The sequence below is a fragment of the Pelodiscus sinensis genome, chromosome 21 (genome assembly GCF_049634645.1).
Source record: "Pelodiscus sinensis isolate JC-2024 chromosome 21, ASM4963464v1, whole genome shotgun sequence".
Lineage (NCBI taxonomy): Eukaryota > Metazoa > Chordata > Testudines > Trionychidae > Pelodiscus > Pelodiscus sinensis.
In genome coordinates, this window is record NC_134731.1 from 6338085 (window position 1) to 6358317 (window position 20233).

Consider the following 20233-nt stretch of genomic DNA (forward strand, 5'->3'; position numbering starts at 1 on the left):
TCTAGTTTTTTTTTGGAACCCTGTTAAAGTCCTAGTCTTCATAACATCCTCTGGCAAGGAGTTCCACAGGTTGACTGTGTGCCAGATTAGAACTTGGGAGAGCTGAATTCCATTCCCAGCTCTGCTACAAAAGCAAATAACTTTGTCTGAGAACTGAGGCCTATTTCCCTACCTTGCAGGATATTGAGAGGATAATTCCATGAGTGTCTGTGGTGCATGCTCAGATACAGGTGTATTGGAAGTTGTAAGCACCTGGCTGGATAGATGAACTATTAATTCCATGACTGTGCCAGAGTTACTCCATTTTTAAATACACGGCTGTTCCAGCAGACAAATGCTTTTAGCAACAGCTGCTCATGACCAATCCAGATACATTTTTAATGCCAAGGAAATAGCAATCCTAAGGCATCTCAAAGCCTACTTTGGGTGGCATTTCATTAATTCATTGGAGGTGAGAGACAGGAAGGTCATTCCCATCTTGGAATTAGTCTCTATCATAAAACCATACCCAGTAAGGTTGGAAATATATAAACCAGCCAATATAGGATTTCAATAATAGAAGAATAGCTATCAGTCTGGAATTACTTAAATTATTTTCTCAGAACTCCAAATGGTATATAAAAGCAGATCAGGTGTATATAAATGACTCCATTGTAAAGAGAAAATGTTCACAGTAAAATTTTTAGCTCAAGATCACGTTAAAAGGTTTGAGGGTCTCAGTGTTATGTGCAGCACCATGGACTCAGTATGGCAACCTCCAAAGCAAATGAGGAGGAGGGTCATTTGCATGTTTAAACTAGTGTAAATGCTGGATTCTCTGTAACTTGAAGTCTTTAAATCATGATTTGAGGGCTCCTGTTATTCAGCCAGAAGCTAGGGTCTATTTCAGGAGTAGTGGGTGGCTGAGGTTCTGGGGCTTGCAGTGTGAGGGAGGTCGGACTTAGATGATCACGATGGTCCCTTCTGGCTTTTTAAAGTCTATGAAGGGTTAATCATGAGTCTGGCAAAATGATGAATGAATAATTTTCTTAAATTGGTCCAAAGTGTGAACATGCCCAAACTTTCTTTGAGGGTTTCTACCAGTAGCGTTAGCAATGCACAATCATTCTGAAGATGAGAACACTTGTAATCAGTGTTACACTTTTAACACGATTAAATGTGGTTATTTAGTCTAGATACTGCAAACATCTAACCAGTGGTGATGTACGCCATAAAGCCTGCAGGAATGTCTTCTGCCCCGATGATGAGATGGTCTCAATATTTTCATTTAGATAGTTACCACTTAGGTCGTTAGGGTTACCCACTGAGTTATCAGAGAAGAAAAATAGCCAAACACAGTGAGCCAAGCAAGCACTAAGTTTTAACCAAAAGTGTCAGACAAAATTTACATAAGTGAGAGAAATTAGCCAATTCTTGGGCCCGATCCTTGATTTGAATGAGAGCAGGATCCTAGTTCACTTATTTGCCACAAACTTGAGTAAGAAGGTGCCGATGTATCAAGCAGCTTTTCTCTTCCGGATGTGCCAAATATGTACTTCCGGTTTGTTCCTTAACATCTTTTAGAGTTTTGAGAGAGAATCTTGGCAATGTAGACATTATTCTTTTTTCAGTTTGGGTTTTCAATATATCAGACTCCAGATCATGCCATGTTTGATCTCTCAAAAACTGAGCCCCTCAACCATCCTAACATGTTCTTTCCTTTCACTATCTCATCTCCTGATAAGGTAGAAAGTAAACCATTTGTTGCTTTGGATACAAACCCCAAAATGTTTTTGTAGGGAATAAATATGTATGTGATTTACTCCAGAACTGAATTGAAATAATGACCTTGATGGAGATTCTTAATTTGTTGTTCTGAAGTTTGCTTGGCATTGTTTCCCAATTCCCCCCAAAAACTCAGCCAAGAATTACAAATGAAACAACACTGACTGAAATTCAGGCCACTTATAAGGAAAGCAGCATAACCTCCATGTAGGTTTGAATGTGTGTATATATAAAGTTGGCAAGACTGGCAGAAATGAAAACATGGCAGGGGGTAGAGGTTATATATGTAGGCAAGAGCAAAGTGATGTAGGATCTTGGAGGAAAGGCAGATTTGGTGCAATATAATATCAGGCTCAGAACACACATTTCTTTGAGAAGTAATGGAGTGAGGTTTTTTTTCCTTTTGGGTTTACTTCATTCTCCATGAAAGAGTAAAGGAACAGAGTAGCTGGTATTACACCAGACAGCTAAATATTTATGCAGTAATTTTTATTAGCCTTTTCGTTGACTAACAATTTGTGGGTTTGGAAAATTTCAAAACAGTAAAATAATTCTAACCAAGGCATTGCTACAATACAGGATGTGAACAGTAGAGGTCCTCAAGCCCTCGCTTTTTAGCAAGGAGGGTGAGTCTGTCTTTAGTCTCAAACTTAATTATTTACAGTGGTTATGTTCGCATACATCACTTTATAGAGCAATTTCTCAGAGATGTTGCTGTGCAATTAAACACTGTCATCTGAGCGTGTCCTCTTTTTAAACATTTCACAGTAGTTAGAACAGCTGAAGAAAATTGTTGATGCCTGCGACCCAACATAATTTGACTAGAGTGTGGGCTCTGGGGTGGGGCTGAGGATGGAGCTTTGGGATATAGGAGGGGGCTCTGCCTTTGGGCAGGGGGGTTCAGGACGGGGGCAGGCGGGGTTTACCTCGAGCGGCTCCCAGTCAGTGGTGCAGAGGTGGTGCTAAAGCAGCTTCCTGCCTCTTCTGGCATCGCAGACCATGCTGCCCCCAGAAGCAGCCAGCAGCAGGTGTTGGGAGTGTGGAGCTAGAGCTCAGGGCAGGGGCAGTGCATGGAGACCTGTGTGCTTCCTCCCCCATCTAGGAACTAGGGGTGTCGTCAGAGTAGCTGTTAGATGGTTTACCAATAAACGATCGCTTATCGGATAACAGTTCCCGTTAACTGCATTTAAAACTCAGACTAGCAGGCTGGCTTAGTCCCAGCTGTTCCAAGTTTCAAATGAAGAGCATGCAGGGGAGCTGTCTGCCACCCCACGCTGCTGTGTCTGTTTGGGGCGGCAGCAGCCCCTCTTCACAGCAGAGGTCCAAGTCAGCAGCAGCTAAGAATTGTTGCGGTTACACAATTATTGAAATAACATTGAGCCTATTGCCAGGCACTTCTGAGGCACAGCGCAGTCTGTGGTGCAGGATAAGCAGGGAGCTGCCTTAGCACCCCCACAGGTCATCTGACCCCTTCAACAATGAGACCCAGCGCCCGACACTCCACCACCCAGCGCTGGGTTGTGATCCGTAGTTTGAAAACCGCTACGTTAGAACCTACCATATTTTTACTTTCTTTTTCGACAGATGAAATAACTCTACAGACAAGACTTAACTATGGGACCTCTACTAGGGTTCAAAAGCTGCTCTCTCAAACCTTTCTGAAGAAAAATGCTGCCACATCTTAATAGAGCAAATTCCATTGCTGTCTTTTGATATTCGTTAGCAATGCTGCTACTTTAGGATAAAATTCTGCCCTCGTTTCCATCCAAGCAGCCTCATGTGAGGGTAAAATGTAACTCGGCTGTCCAGATACTGTCAGTTTGTGTTCCAGTCAGTGTGCAATTGATCTTTTACTTTCTCTCTCGTGCCTCTCTATTCCCTGAGGTATGTCTACACTACAGAGCTTTGTCGGAAAAACGGCCATTTTTCCAACAAAACATGAGGAATGTCCACACTGCAATTGCGTTCTTCCGCAAGAAAATCAAAAGAACACAGGAATTTTTCTGGCATTGGTAATCATTCTATGAGGAAGAAGCCTTTTTGCAAAAGAGCTCTTTTGCAAAAAGGCGTGTGTGGACAGGGAAAAGTCAGTTCTTTCAGAAAAAGAGGAAAGAGGAAAAAGCACAGGTGCCTTGGTGGCCATTCTGTCCATAGCAATCACAGCTTATATGCAAGAGAGCATCCATTTAGTCTGTATGCTCTCTTTCGAAAAAGCAGATCGCTTTTTAATGCACTTTTGAAGTGTGAACGCTCTCTTTCGGAAGAAGTTTTTTCAGAAGATCTCTTCCAGAAAAAGCTTCTTCCAAAACAAGTCTGCAGTCTAGATGTAGAGTGAGGAACGTAAGGCCTTCATCACTGCCTGCCATCTTTGCCGGTCTTCTGCTTCACTCTTCCCATGTCATGCTCTGTAACCTCGGCTTCCCCTGCGCTATGATGTGTGATTCCCACTGACTCATCCACATGTGTATTAGCCCAGACACCTAGTCCCAACCTAAGCAGTTAGCAAAGCTCTTCCCAGGGGGAGAGACAAAGGAAGGGAGGTGGAGATGAACACCCAGCTGGGGGGCAGGGTCTGGGAGTGAGGCAGTTTCTGGCTGGGAAGCATGAAGGGAACAGACTAAGCGGAGTGCTGAGGGTTGAGGAGACAATGGACCTCCTAATCCAAGGGGTCTGAGGCATCCTGGCTCTGACTCCTGTAACCGCATCACATCTATGCTGTGTTGTATCCTGGAGAAGCAATAAACCCTCTCTATTCTTCTGGCTGGCGAAGTCTGTTCTGGCTGCTACGGGGGTGCAGGATCAGGGGGAACCCCGACGTGCGGTCACAGTATATTAAAGTGAATCACAAATACAGAACTGGTATCAATTATGTAATTCATGGTTTTGTCTGAATGTATGGAGCAGTACATAATTTTCGCATCTTATGCAATAATATACAACTCTTCTATGTTTAACTGTATTGCCAACTGCTCATGTATAGGTATCCGGTTCAAAACAAACAAAAGGAAGTATTTCTTCACACCATGCACAGTCAGCTTGAGGAACTCCTTGCCAGAGGATGTTGTGAAGACCAGGAATTTAACGGGGGGTTCAAAGAAGAACTAGATAAATTTGTGGAGGATCGATCCATCAATAGCTTTTAGCCAGGATGGGCAAGGAATGGTGTCCCTAGCCTCTGTTTGTCAGAAGCTGGTAATGAGTGACAGGAGGGAGATCACTTGATGATTATCTGTTCTGTTCATTCCCTCTGGGGCACCAGGCATTGGCCATTGTCAGAAGACAGGATACTGGGCTAGATGGACCTTTGGTCTGACCCAGTACGGCCGTTCTTATAGATTATTAGAAAACTGTTAATCTGTGCAAAGGCTAGGTTAGGATTTTTTTTTCTACTCTAGGTCATAGGAATAGGTGGTGGATTATGCAAGTAACTGAATGCTGCACTAGAAAGATTAATGGGAACAAAGGAAGAAGGAATTTTCCTACTTCATCCATGACCACTTATGCAGTTGCAATAGCTTCCACAGTCTTCACACCCCTCCCAGAAGGAATGATGGGTGGATGCCTATTTTAGTCATGGTCCTTGTTCCCTAATTAGTCTGCTCTGTCTTAACCATCCCTGCACCCATAGGTAGGGGTGTGTGTGGTGTTGTTGTTGTTTGTTGCTTAAGCTTCCAAATGGCCAAAACAGTTGGGCTGTGACTAGAGAACAAAGATTTACCATAACATTAGTCATTAGAGATGCAATTTATTAAAATGTTCCCAAATTAACTTACATTTATTTGTACTGTGTAGGAAACCCCCAAATTCTGGCTTCATGTTTTAAATCTCTAAGCTGTATTCATACGAGAATGGTAGTTAGTTTTATATTTCCACTCAGCAGCATGTTTCAGACTGCTGCCCTGCTTAACCACACTACCAATATAATTTTGATTTGTGATGCACATTGGGCACAAAGTGACACTTCATTTCAAATTAATTAGTTGATGGTTTTAACCTGCAGTGTTTTCTGGAAAATCTCATGATGGTCCTTTTAGCAGAAAGCTCTCTGAAGGATGGATTAAGAGCTGTCTTGCATTTTATGTGGATTAGGTTTTAAATTAACATAAAAGAATAACAATGTGAATCAATTTGATCAAAGAAAAAGTGTCACTAATTATTTAAACAGGACACTTACTACAGGGATTTAAAGGCAAAGAAGCGGATTTCCCTTGCATGTGGATCAAATCAGAAGTATCCCATAATTGACTCTTTACAAGACCTTGTTGCAGTGTAATGGACTAGATATTAAAGCCTTAAGTATTTAAAGCTAGTTTCTGTCTTCTTCTAAATGGAGGTCTACCACTAAGAGCTATTTTACAAGTCTGACACATTAGCTGCATCACTGTGAAATACGCTGGCTCTGGCTTCTATGAGCCAGAATTTCAAGAGCTTTCAATAGTTAAATGATGTGAAATGGGTAACATTGAACCTGTGAGAAGCAGTGAGCATCCTAAAAAAATAAATTCCAGATGGGGGTTACTGTTGGGAAGTTACAGAGTTGGTGTATGTTAGTGTTTATAAGCATTTAATTAATTTTACCATCTATTGTCTTTCTGTTTTGTTGGTGTGTTGGGAAAAACTTTGAGTTTCAGTTCCTAATAATTTCTTTTCATTATCTCATAAGTAATTTTTTGTTGTTATTCTTCATTCTGTGTGTTGTGGATTAGATTATATAGATGTTTATTACTTATTTGTTAGGGAAAATTGGATCAGGCAAGACAAATGCTGTTGCCAAAAAAAAATTGGATCAGGGAAAATGTCCCATTTTGCAATCTAGGGAGTGCCTTCCAAAAACAATGCTTTTGTCTTCTGGTGCAAATGGGAGAGAGTAGACAAAAATATCATCATAAAATGTAGGCTGGAGAAGTATTCTAGTCTCTTTTGTAATGCAACTGAATGTAATACAGTATGCTCTTATTCCATGTCCATAGTCCGTATTCATTGCCTTCAGTGGGATTACCCAGATGAGTAAATGCTCGCAGAATCAAATCCACAATCTTATTACTTCTAAACCATACAACATAGGCTGTATTAGCTAAGGTTCCTGTCAATACAGATTGAAGCTTCCTTAAAACAAAGCATTTGGGATGAAGTTTTCTGAATGACCTAAGAGAGTTAGTACCACAAGTCACTAAGTGAAACTTGTGCTTCTAACTCACTTCAATCCTTTTGAAATCCCACTTTGGGACTTCATGGTGAAGCATTTAACTGTGAGCTTTATTGATCATGGTTAAGAATTTCAGACTTGACTGAGGGATTTAGACCCTGCTAGTTTTAATGAGAATTGTGTATTTAAATCCCCTAGTCAAGCTTTGAAAATCTCAGCTTATATCTGCACTTCATTAGTATCCACCCAGCATCTATTAAACTCCCAGCCCTGCTCCAGGAAATACTCAACTCAGTGCCTTAGAGGCAGTCTCCTTGGCTGTTCAAAAATCCTGATGAGAATCTGGAGATGTGGTTCCCAGGAGTGGTTGGATGCCATGATGACAGGATAAGTAGCTAAGGCATTGCAGAGACGCTTACCCCTGCCCCCCGCTCTTTATGAAGCAGACATCAGTTGAAGAACAGATCAGGACATTTTGATTTTGGTTTTGGTTTGTTTCATCGGGACTCTTTAGCACTGCTTTAAACAATATATTTAATACCACTCTGCAAGCAGGTAGATAGTCTTATGAACGGACACTTTTAATATTTTGGGTAAAATTCACTTTTAAAAGTCTGAGATTTGTAAATAAAGTATCACTATTACGAGCAGACAGTAGTTCTTTCCTTAACATTTTAATATTACCCCTTCCCCCCTCTCCGTTCTCTGATGTGAATAAATCCAGTTATTCTCATAGTGTTTCGGGATCATATGAGCTTTATTAGAAAACGCTGATGTAATGCAGTGTAAGCATTGATACAGGATAACACTTTGTTGTGTTTAATGATAATGAAACCCTCAAGTCACATTAACACTTTCAGAGAATGGAGTTTATCAAAAGTGCAGAAAGTGTTTATTTTTTCACATCCAACTGGACTGCACAGTAATATGAAACTGTATGAAGTGTGCATGTGTGTATATAGAGCTTTAAACTGGTAGCAGTGAGTCTAAATTATCCTCAAGTACGAGTAAAATCAGCTTGACCAAAACTCAGCTTTATTTTGGTTTTTATTAGACAGGTGTGGTAAGTGTCTTTGTTGTTTTGGTTTGACACTTTTTTTTACCACGCATGTCTTCGGTGAAGAATTATTCTGTAAAGGGGGAAGAAGGGAAAGCTAGATTAAGGGGATACTGCAAATGCTAGCCTTTGAGCAGAAGCAATTTAATAATTTCATTCCTGCCTGTTTATAATAGGAATATTGAATATCTATATTGCAATGGATTTTGGAAAACCCAATGAAGAGTGGGTCCCCAATGTGGTAGATATCATACAGACACGCAAGAAGACTAGGTGTCTTTAAGAGGTGGAGTACATAATTCTCATCACAGGGGAATCTGGGGGTGAAGGTGGCTTTAAATCACCTTTGCGCCTCCTCTTTTTGGGTTGCTGCAGAAGACAAAAGAGCTTCTGACTAAGGAACCCTTGACTCACCCAGAATTTCTGTAGAAATATCTACTATGTCTCTGCTCGCTCCTGGATCCCAGCATGCCTCCTGTAGCAGGACATGCAAAGGGGAGTTTTACTTAGTTCTTGCACTATAGGACTTCTCCAGACAGATCCAGGCTGCTACATAAAGGGTTCACACCCAAGGGAAAATCCTATGTAAGGCCCCCACACCAAATAGTTGACCATCTAACAGCAGGTGTGGGGGGAGAGATGTCACATATATCAGATTTGGCCTTTATGTCATTTTTGTTGATTTTTAGATTTTTGAGTGTATTCTATTCTGAAGAGACGGTATAAAAGAGTTAACATTTCTGCTCCTAGCAAGCATTCAGTCATATCCGCTGCCTCCGTGACAAAATTAAGGATATTTTATACACTTCTGCTAGCACGGTAGAAATAACTCAGCTCTGAGAGTGTGAGCAGAATATTTTTCTGGTTTGTGCCTCATTCACAGAACTGTTAACTGAGACTACATCTACGCTACCGTGGTAAGTCGGCTTAAGGTACGCAACTCCAGCTGTGTGAATAATGTAGCTAGAGTCAACGTATCTTAGGTTTCATTCCTGCAGAGTGTACACTATGAGGGGTCAACGGGAGAAAGTCTCCTATTGACTTCCCTTACTCTTCTTGTTTGGGGCAAAATAGCGGGGTCCACTGCAGTGTGATCTGCGGTAGATTTGGTGAGTCTTAACTAAACCTGCTAAATCAACCACTGGTGGATCAATTCTCAGTGTGTCAATCCAGGCTGTAGTATAAACATAGGCTTAGATCCAGTTGTATAGCTAAATTCTGCTCTCTGCCATACCTGTGCAGCCACATGGAACTCACTGGAGTTGCATGGGGGTATCTGACAGTAGACTTAGAGCCACAGAATCTTTTAGATGGGGGGATGTCCTACACAGAAGGAACTCAGCTTGACTCTCTGATCCCAGGTGAGATTGTAGTGCTGACAGTTTATACTGGTAAACTGGTCTGCAAGTCATTTAGACACAATAAAACTGTAACCACATGATGGCGTTTTTATAGAGCAGCTTTCCATGGTAGAAGCACACTCAAAAGGCTGTGTTTTCAGAACTTTAAGGGTTTTATATATGTTGCCTAGACATTGGGCCAAATTGGGGTTTTACGTGTACTAGCACGTGACATGATTGTAGCATAGAGTGTACATTCCAAAGCTAAGTAACAATGATTGGTGTTTTACACATGCGGAAATTGAGACAAACTCAGACTTATCCAATGACACAAAGCAGGTCAGTGGCAAATTTGGGAATAGAAGTCAGCTCTCCTGACTTCCTCCTTGCTGTAACCCACTCACCCAGTCTGGCTTCCAAGCATATCTTCTCCTCCCAAAGGTTATAATATTCCCACAATCATTTTAACAATGCCACTATCTGCCCACACCAATCCCAAATATACGGCACATTCTCTTTACATTGACTCTTAAAGGAAATTGGTGTGCAACTGGTGAGAATTAGTTCTGCTCTTGGCTTTCAGTCAGATCTTCGTTGTATGGAAATAGTTAATATGTACGTCCTCGTTGTAGTAGTTTGTAATTTGTGTGAGTTGGAATGAGTTACTGTGCCAGTAAAGTAATCTGGCTTCGGAACCCACTTCAATGTTGTTAGCCAAGTACTGTCTTCAAATGTGTGGGATCCCCGCACAGCTGCATTAGCCTCTACAACAGCTGGACTTCACCTTACTATAGGTGTGAGGATGTTGTATCCATATGATTGTGGCCCAAATTCACCCCATACAGTGGTAAAATGGAGTCCTGTTGACATTCAGCTTTTGCATTGATCATTGAACTTGTCATATCCTGCATTCTCATGCTGTAATGGAAATCCATCAACATGTTTGCCTTTTGGATTGTATGAGACCATAGAACTGCAAGAGGATGAGGCAGAACTTTACCACATAAGCCACTTTAAAGAAGTCTTGGTTAATTAAGCATAGAGAATTTAAGTCTTCCCTCTCCATGGTCAAAGTTTCACATCTTTCTTTAAACCTCATTGTATCGTTCAATTAACAAGCCTCTACTTTGTGCAAAGACCTTAAGCCACTTTAAAGTCAGGAGAGAAGGGGGAAATCAGGATGTTCAAGATACCTGAACATCACCCTTTCAAAGAGCGTGTTTGTTGGTTTGTTTTTCTATCTTCCAAGAGAATTTTAAAAAGACCAGAATCATCATTAGCTGTTTTGAGTAAAAATCTGGCCTACTTATTCAACCCTGAGATTACTGCCTGAAAGGCTTCTTCCAGGGAGTTCTGTGTTTTAAAAAGTGAGTCAATTTTCCAATTATTTTAACCCAGAAAAATGCTAAGGCATAATAAAAGGTAACAGGCAAGGAAAGCATTGTGATCTCTGTAGATTTGGAGGCTTGGTCTGGGGGAGCAATAGGAGCTGTCATTAGTCTCTCAAGTGATCTTGCCATTCTTCCCTTTTGTCAGTTTGTAGGGCATGCAGCTATTTAAAAAAAATCTAGGCACCTCCCATATTGGGGATCCTGTTCCAACAATAATCTAAATTGTCATTATAGAAATGTTAATGTAGATTTTAGAAAGGTACCTGAAGTCGACAAAAGAAACATGCAAAACTAATCAGCTAAGTTTCTGCTCTCCACTCATATAATCACCCTACATCTGGTCCTCTCCTATAGTCACCGATGTATTTCACTCCCACCCATCATTGACCGTTCTCATCAGAATCTGTTTTTGCTTGGACTTGCTCATAAATCTCTTGCACCCCCAGAACTCTTACAGAAATTACTGGACATGACAGAATATGCAGTAGGGACCCACACTATGGATAACGGGTCAGCAGTGAGGTTGCAAAAGGAGAATTTTTGCCTTGTGGATCTCTGAAATCTGGAACAATTTAGGTGACAAGGCTATTTAAAGTCAGTTTCTTGTTAGCAGGCGGAAGGGCAAATTCCAAAATACTAAGAACACAGGATCTTCCACCTCCCATCTTTCTTCTTCAACAAACATGTAGATCCCTTCCATTGCAGGGACCTTGGTCATTGGCACACCCTGGTTCCTCGTTTTCTTAGTCTAGTCTCTTGTGAACCACAATGCTTTGGTCCAGTTTTGCTTGTTGGATGTAGTGTGCAGGTGTTGGATGGTGCAGAAGGCTTGTGAGATACAGGACATCTGACTGGCTGATCTGTCAATCCTGTCTGGCCTTAAAATCTATCTGGAAAATAACTATTATCTTGAGTGATGTCAGTCGCTCATAGCATTAATTGAGAACTGATGCAAGTGTATCTTGAGACCACATGTAAACATATTCTGAAGCAATTTGGCCAATATTCATCATAATTTCCTGTGTACTGCCCTGTATGAACCATCTTATCTCAAGAATTGGTAACATAAAAGTTCTTAATTAACAATCAAGTTGAAACTCTTTTCATTCACTTCTGTTTCACATGCTAGTTTCTTCTGACAGGCTCCACATTTCACTTTCTGCAGAGGATTTCTTGCTATTCCCTCATTTCCTGAAATGGCACATGGGGCTTCAGTAGGTAACAAATAGCAACTTTATTGTTCCTCTTTGTCTAAATAATGTATGTCCAGTGACTTCTTGACCTGTTTTCTGTGACTGGGATGATGTCAAGGAACTGGAAGTAGCCTATTGACCATCTTACAGATTTCTTGTTGCTTTGACGTTCTTAAAAACCTCACTTCCCCATATGCTGGCATTACTCTAAAGGCCCTTCTACCCTAGTTTGGTTATTCCCAGGATAGTTTGAGTCCTTGGAATGCTCATAAAACTTTTACATATCCAGAGACTGATCCTGAGAATGTGCTGAGCACCTACAGTATGCAAATCAAGAGGGAAAAATAAACATATAGTGGAGTCCGGATTAACCGACACCCGTAATCCGACACTCCACTTTATCCGACCCTGCAGCTCCCCGGGAGCTGCAGGGTCGGATACAGCGCAGGTCGAGAGAACAGCCCCATCTGCTGCCCTGTCGCTCTCTAGGAGAAGCTGCTGCTGCCGGGACACTTCCAGGCAGGAGCGGCAGCAGCAGCAGCTTCTCCTAGAGAGCAAGGGAACAGCCGATGCTGCTCTGCTGGGACTTCATCCCCGGCAGGAGCAGCAGCAGCTGTTCCGTTGCTCTCTACAGTAGAGTCTATATCATCCGACATATTCAGTAATCCGACCATGTGTCGGTCCCGTTTAGGTCGGATGATAGGGACTCTACTGTATTTACCTCTTTAGGGCCAAGATTGAAATAACAGCGTGGCAGCCAGCAAAGAGCCATTGCTGGGACTTCGGAGACTGGTAGGGGAAACGTGGGTAAAATAACCAGGAGGAACATTAGTAACAGCAATTTGAAGCAATTGTCAAGCTACACTTACTCTTCATTTATTTCTATTACAGTAACATCTAGACACCCCATCCAGAAAACAGGGCCCTATAGTGCTATCTACAGGTAAACCAAAGCTAATCCCTACCACAGAAAGCTAGCAGTCTCGGTTCATGGCCATATGAAACAGGTGGCTAAATAGAAAAATGGAGATGGGATACAGGATAGGTTACAGAAGCAAAGAGTATGTTTGCAATATTCTCAGTGCTCAGCTAAGTACAGGTTGCCTAGCCAGTGAGACACGATCATGATTTTTTAGGCATTTTAAATGTGGCTTACCATTTGGTGGCTGGCTCATCTTAAAAATGAGCCCTTAGGTCCTTTAGCAATTATCAGACTGTGTGTGTGAATGGATTATTCATATCCTCGTGACACAAGTGGAATTACAAGCATCTTTAAAATGTTCGGTGCTCTTAAAGTGCTGCCAATCAGTGTGCTCTGGGTTCTCCTGTCCCTCCATTAGCACAGGCTTCCAAACTAGTTTAATTATGCTACATCTCTTAGAGGTGTCAATGGAAGGCGGTCTTGGAAACCAAGACATGGAGCTTAATTAATAAACATACTGTAGTTATTTGACTTCCTCTCCGGATCTATATTTTAGAGTCTTCTATAATTGTATTGCCTTTGTTCCTGTTTTTATTCAGTGCCCATTTTGCATAAAATAAGCCTGCACTGTATTCTACTGTTGTAGCTAATCTAATTGTGCTTCTAATTCTGCATATTAAGAAGAGAGAAAACTTAATTTTGCAACAGAGTAGATTAGCCTGCTTCTTGGAGAGAACACTCCACAATCTTTTATCTGTTTCTTATCTGTTCAGATTCTAAACATGGTGGGACAAGAACTTTGTTTTTTCATTTGTCTGCAAAGTGCATGTTTTTAGTGCCTTATACATAATGCTCAAACCCTGTCATCCTCTGCACCCGTTCTGTTCACTCACATTACTATAGAACATTTGCCTTTCTGCTCCAAAACGTCCCTTCCACCATGTGGACTACAAACCAAGGCTAACATTTTCAAAGGGGCTGTTAGATCAGTGAAAGTCAATGGGAGTGGGGTGCCTAGCTTCCCTATTTGCTCTTTTGGAAATACCAGCTCCAATGTGTGCAAAAGCAGACAGACAAGGCATAAAAGTGATCCCTGCAGATTAGCTAGCCAGTCACTCTTCTAAACCCTCTCTCTTTTATGTATGCGATATGTTAACAACATAGATCTTCTGCCTTTTTAACTCCAGCTTCTCTACTGATGACACATTAAATGTGCCCATCATACTCTTCTTGCAATTATAAGTACAATTCTGGATGGGTTTAAAGAAATGTCCATTCTTTGCTAAATTATTTTCACCCATTCACCTAGGAACAATTAATTTGCTTTCAAAAATGAGCACACCATCATTCATTTTTTTCAACATCTAAATAATAGTGGCAAGCTGGTAATCTTGGTGCCTATGCTGGTAAATGTTCATGACTATTCTTTTCTAGGCTGTTCTGTTTTCCCAGACTGTCTTTCTAGTACATCTTTCATAAATCTAGAACTAAGTCACCTTGTGCAGCCCATCAGACTTCATAAGCCTAATAATTTTTGGAAGAGAAGTCTCCAACATCCTGAGAAGAGAGATGGTGGTATTAATTCAATAGGTGGCATTCTTCCTTCTGAGGCTACGTCTCCACTTACCAATGCTCTGGCGATCAATCTTCTGTGATTTGATTTAGCGGGTCTAGTAAAGACCTCCTAAATTAAATGCTGAGGTCACCCCCATCAGCGCTAGTTTCTCCTGTTGGCCTCCTGCTGTGGAGACGGCGCCAGGCTCGGCCTAAGGTATGTCAACTCTAGCTATGTTATTTACATAGCTTTAAAAAAGTAAAATAATAAAATTAGAGATGTAAATTACTTTGCCCTGGCCAATTCACATAATTCTCGCCATCTTCAACTGGTATACAGTTGCAAGTGGATACAGAGTTCTTCTGCGCTTCCTAAGATAACCTGTTGTGATGCCCTTTTAAACAGCTACTGTGTTCCACCCCCTGAGATGGTTCCATTTCATTGATGGGTGAAGTGAACTATATGGGTATGTCTAGATTACATGCCTCTGTCATCAGAGGCATGTAAATTAGACATACCGACATAGTCAATGAAGCGGGGATTTAAATATCCCCTGCTTCATTAGAATAAAAATGACCGCCACGTTGTGCCGGCTCAGCTGTTTGTCGGCACGAACTGGCAGTCAAGATGGGGATCGGTCGGCAAGGAAAGCCTTTGCCAACCGATCCTGTAAACCTCGTTACATGAGGCATAAGGGATCGGTCGGCAAAGGCTTTCCTTGCCGACCGATCCCCGTCTTGACTGCCAGTTCGTGCCGACAAACAGCTGAGCCGGCACAATGTGGTGGGCATTTTTATTCTAATGAAGCAGGGGATATTTAAATCCCCGCTTCATTGACTATGTCGGTATGTCTAATTTACATGCCTCTGATGACAGAGGCATGTAATCTAGACATACCCATATAGTTCACTTCACCCATCAATGAAATGGAACCATCTCAGGGGGTGGAACACAGTAGCTGTTTAAAAGGGCATCACAACAGGTTATCTTAGGAAGTGCAGAAGAACTCTGTATCCACTTGCAACTGTATACCAGTTGAAGATGGCGAGAATTATGTGAATTATGTGTTGAGCCCCACATAAACCCAAACCACACTGCAGGCCGCAAATAAACGTGCTGCGGACCACATGCGGCCCATGGGTCACATGTTGAGTAGCCTTGATCTAAATCATTGATGAAAATATTGATCAGAACCAGACCCAGAACTCATCCCTGCACAACCTTACTTGATATGCCCTTCCAGCGTGACTGTGAACCATTGATAACCACTCTCTGGTAATGGTTATCCAATGAGTTATGAACCCATCTTAGGCCAGGTCTACACTAGACCTGGAAGGTTGGCTTAAAGTATCCAACTCCAGCTGTGTAGAATACTGTCCCCACTGCAGGACCCTGACAGCAGCAAACACTCTTGTCAGCTTCCCTTACTCCTTGTGACTGTGAGGAGTATAGATGCTGACCAGAGCTGCCCTCAGTGTTCAGTTTACGAGTCTGTATTAGACCTGCTAAATCGAACACCAGAACGTTGATCTACAGCACTGCAAGTGAAGATATGCTCTTATAGTAGCTCCATGTAGGTTGTTTTTCCCTGGTTTGTTAATGAGAAGGCCATGCGAGGCCTTACTAAAGTCTAGATATACCACATCTACCACTTCCCCACTATTCACAAGGCGTCTTACCCTGTCAAAGAAAGGTTGTTTTTACACGATTTCTTCTTGACAAATTCATGCTATTTCATGCTATTTGTTCTGTTCCTTTCTATAGACAATGATGCTATGCCTCTAAATTAATATGAGTAGATAACAAGGAGAGTTTCCTTTAGGCATTTATTTCTAAGGTGTTTCTTTAAGAAAGCTGTGTTTGAGTGGGCCATAGTGTCAAAGTGATTTCAAGGAGAGTTTTCAAATTTGAGTTAAAAGCTGTGATCCCTTTGTATATGCTTAGCTACTGGAGAAAGTGCTGTTAAGCTTTGGCTCTCCTTAGCTACAGTACCTGGTCACCATGTGAGAAGGGTGAGCACTAAAAGGGAAGATAGGAAAGAAATACTGAAGAAACACTGTATCTTATGATCTGTGAAAGAAGAAAAAAAAATGTCCCAAAGGCTGAACTGCCAACTGTCCCAAAGGCTGAACTGGTCTGTGCTCTGAGCTAGGAGCTTTGTAAGAAACACCGCATGATGAATGCTGGTTGGTGCCGTGTTTTGCTTTCTAGCAGTAATCATTCCTGCCCACCAGCAGTTACTATTAGCAGTCTCCACAAGGAAGGCACAGTGTGGGCTAAGAGACCCATCCCACCATCAAAAACAATTTCTCCATGTTATACAGCTGACACAAGTGAGTGCCACAGCTGTCAAAAAACCCTTTGCTACAAGCAGTGGTATTTATGCTTAAAGCAATGTCAAAGTTTCCATTATAAACCACTAATTTCATGTGTTTACCACTGAAGTAATAAAAATAGGCCTAGAACTGACTCTTGGCATACAGCCTTTCTAACACAATATGAACTCAAAACATGTAGATGCTTTTTGAACAGCAATATCTAAAATATGCAGCTGCTTTTTTCTTCTTTAAAGACAGGATATCAAGGTCCTTAGTCTATTGTAGGACAGGGATCCCTGTGAAGGGTGATGAGGAAAACTGAAAATGTGCATCTTATTTCACTTAGTAAACCAGCCTATGGGTGCATATCAGGACTTCCTGTTGGATGCTGCGCACACACAATAGGAGTGGTCATCTTGGTGAAGAATTGTTTCAATACCAAAAGCCGTGGTGTCCAATCAGTTCAGTGGCTACTGCTATAGAGAGCTAGCCACACTCCACTGAGAGAGGAATTCTTCCATTAACTCTGTGCTGTCTGCACCAAGGGTTAGGTTGGCATAACTACAGCTCCAAGAGGTGTGGACTCCTAGTGAATTCCTAGTGGAGACCAGACCTTAGATCAGGGGTGGGCAAATGGCAGCCTGCAGGCAGGAGTTAGCTCTTGGTGGGCCCCCTTGCTATATTTACCTGCATGGCCGTGAGTACCAGCAATCGCAGCTCCTGTTGGCTGCAGATCACCGTTCCCAGCCAATGGGAGCTGCAGGAAGTGGTGTGCCAGTCCACTTTCTGCTGTTCCCATTGTCCGGGAACAGTGATCTGCAGCCAATGGAAGCTGTGATCACTGGTACCTGCGGCTGTGCAGGTAAATATAGCGGCGGCAGGCCAACCACCACTGTGTTATTGCCCACCTGTGCCTTAGGTGATCTCTCCTGGACCTCTTAAAACCTAGGAATGTATTTATCCTTGCAGAACTAAGGTCTTAATGACTGTGAGTCCAAAATACTGAGAGCGCTGAACTCCTGTTTACTTCAATAAGAGTGGTGGCTACCCAGCACCGTGCAGGATGAGGTCTGTGACTGGAAGTTAGTAGGAGGCATGTGGAGAACTTTACTGCATGACACATTTAACCCACAGGAAAACACATATTTTTTATTTAAATGTATTTCACACTTTTTTGACTATTTGAAATTATCAGACTTGTAAAAACTTATTTTTGTGAATAGAGCCCTTTATGTACAAAGGCAACTTTTCCCCCCTCAGTGCAGTAATTTCACTATACTTTCTTTTGTAGATCTGGCTCCTTCCATCATCTGTTCATTATTGCTTACTGCTGCAGATCCCTCAAGCACTGAAAAAAAGCTATTTGGAATATAAGCTATCTTGAAAAATTTTACTGGTGCATGCCTCACAGGTACCAGGAGTAATAAGAGAGCTAAGTAAATGATTTTATATTTAATGTCACCTCAGAGTATTTTTCAGTGTAGTTGCAGAAGCAGTACTCTCTCTGTACACATATAAAACGATTGGAAACAATTCTTGGTTCACAAATCATGGGAGTAGTTCTGGCATTATTGAAGTCAGTGAAAATTATACCCTGAACATCATTTGAGCCAGGATTCTTCCGCATATTTAAAAAGAAATTACTTTGCTGTTATTAGCTGGAGGTGTTAGAAATGCAGGTAAAGAATGTATTTAAAAATCTGATTTCTTTTTCTTCCTTTTTCTGGCTGTTTATTTGTATGCACTTCAGAGTAGAAGATGATAGCAACTTCGTCAATTTCCGTTGTTTATGGTCAGTTTTGAGTTGGCTTCTCTTTTTCTGGTTTTCATGAATTTGCAGTCCCAGCACTGCAGTATTTGGGCTCCAAACATTTCAAGGGCATGTTTAAACCCCCACGATACAAAGTGTTTGAATCAATTTTTTAAACATTTATTTATGTAACTGATTTTTTAAAATCCATTATATGTGGCCCAGATTACTTGAGACTGTCCCTTTAATGAAAACAAACCTTCCATCCCTTTTGCAAATATACCATAAATGGATATAGTAGAAATGACAGATACATATCAATGCCATTTTGGAATATGTTTAAAAAAAAACAAGTTATTTGTCTAAGGAAATATCAAACTTTTAGTGGAATTTGGAAAATATTTTTGGCTAACATGAAAACTAAAATCCCTCACCACAATGTACAGGCACAGAGACTGAACAGATGGACTGCTGTAAAACAACCATTTAATAAGGCATTAAAATGCCATTGACTTGGACACATAAAAAAAAGCTATGAAAATAAATGCCTTCCAAATAATTAAGATCTTATGCCTTAGACTAGCATTGATCTCTATGTAAAGATTTTCCTTCTGAAATCAGACCAGTATAAATCTGATCATGTAAGGAAGGAATTAGTGTGTTTATCATGAATATGTGAAACAGTTAAATCACTAGCTTTTATTCTCAGTATATGAGTAGGAATAATAGCCAGTCTAGTAGATGCAGCCAGGAATAGGAACTGAGTCCATTACTGCTCTCCAAACTAGAAAGCATAGTGTGACTTCACTTTCACTCATAGTAATATACAAACATTGATTTTACATTTTAACAATAATCTGCAAACATAGCTGCTGTGAAAAATATATCATTCATTTGTACAGATTCACCCATGCAGTATAACAAAATGTCTTAGGAGTAATTTTCAGCAGCTAATAATGCTTGCAAATATGAAACTATGGTTATAACGTCCCATTGGTGTCACAGATTTTACTGTAAATATAACCCCAGTCTGCGCACTTCAAAGAGTCTCCAATATTTAAAAACATCTGGAAAACGACAATTCCATAATAGATACATTTTTCAATGTGTAAAATGATCAAAATATTAAACTTTAGGCAGTGACTATGATGCAAGAGTGTTTTGTAAAGCTGTGTTTTACTTATGGCCTCCAAAAAAGTATTTTTATAAATAATAGTAATAAGAAAGTTGAATCCAAAAAGCACATTTAAATATGTTAAGATTGTGGGAAAAGATAATACAAACATGCTCTATGGGAGAAGGCTTGGATTATCAGCTTTCATGTTGAATTTCATAGATTTTATCAGCTTTTATCACAACAGTACTGTTGCATAAACATTGCTTTTGTTATTTAGTAACTTTGCAGTTCTTGTGTCCATTTTTCCTTATATTAATCTTAAGAATCTTGAAGAGATAATGAACATACCTTTCATATTATAATTGTCAATATTCAGTAATCAACAACAAAATAAACGTTTTTAAACTTCCAGTTCAATCTGCTGCTTCTTTTTTTTTAATAACCAAGAGTCATTACATTCTGATTCTCTTATAAGTAACGTAAAGACTTTGGTCACCAGACCCAATTCTACATGTAATTTAGTAACCGGTCAAAATGGAAGATGAAACTCGGTCTTTAAGTTGCAGTGTCTTTTATTAATCAAGCTCTGCTGCTAGCACACTTTTTAAAGGTGTGAAAAATAGCACTCCAGAAAAATGTCATAGATAGAAACCTTAATTTTTTGATAAAATTCTAAGTTT

At 40.8% G+C, this 20233-nt stretch overlaps 1 protein-coding gene across 4 annotated transcripts in view; it reads left to right on the forward strand.

The window, feature by feature from the left end:
* The window catches only part of BRIP1 (BRCA1 interacting DNA helicase 1), a 250280-nt gene extending 230338 nt beyond the window's left edge, over window positions 1–19942 (forward strand). For 3 of the 4 annotated variants that reach the window (XR_012897052.1, XR_012897053.1, XR_012897055.1), the window contains one exon: window positions 17978–19942. The gene's annotated coding sequence lies outside the window, so the exon portion shown is untranslated. The remainder of the gene's footprint in view (window positions 1–17977) is intronic. The other variant, XR_012897056.1, reaches the window with a different exon arrangement.
* Window positions 19943–20233: the final 291 nt, after the last annotated feature.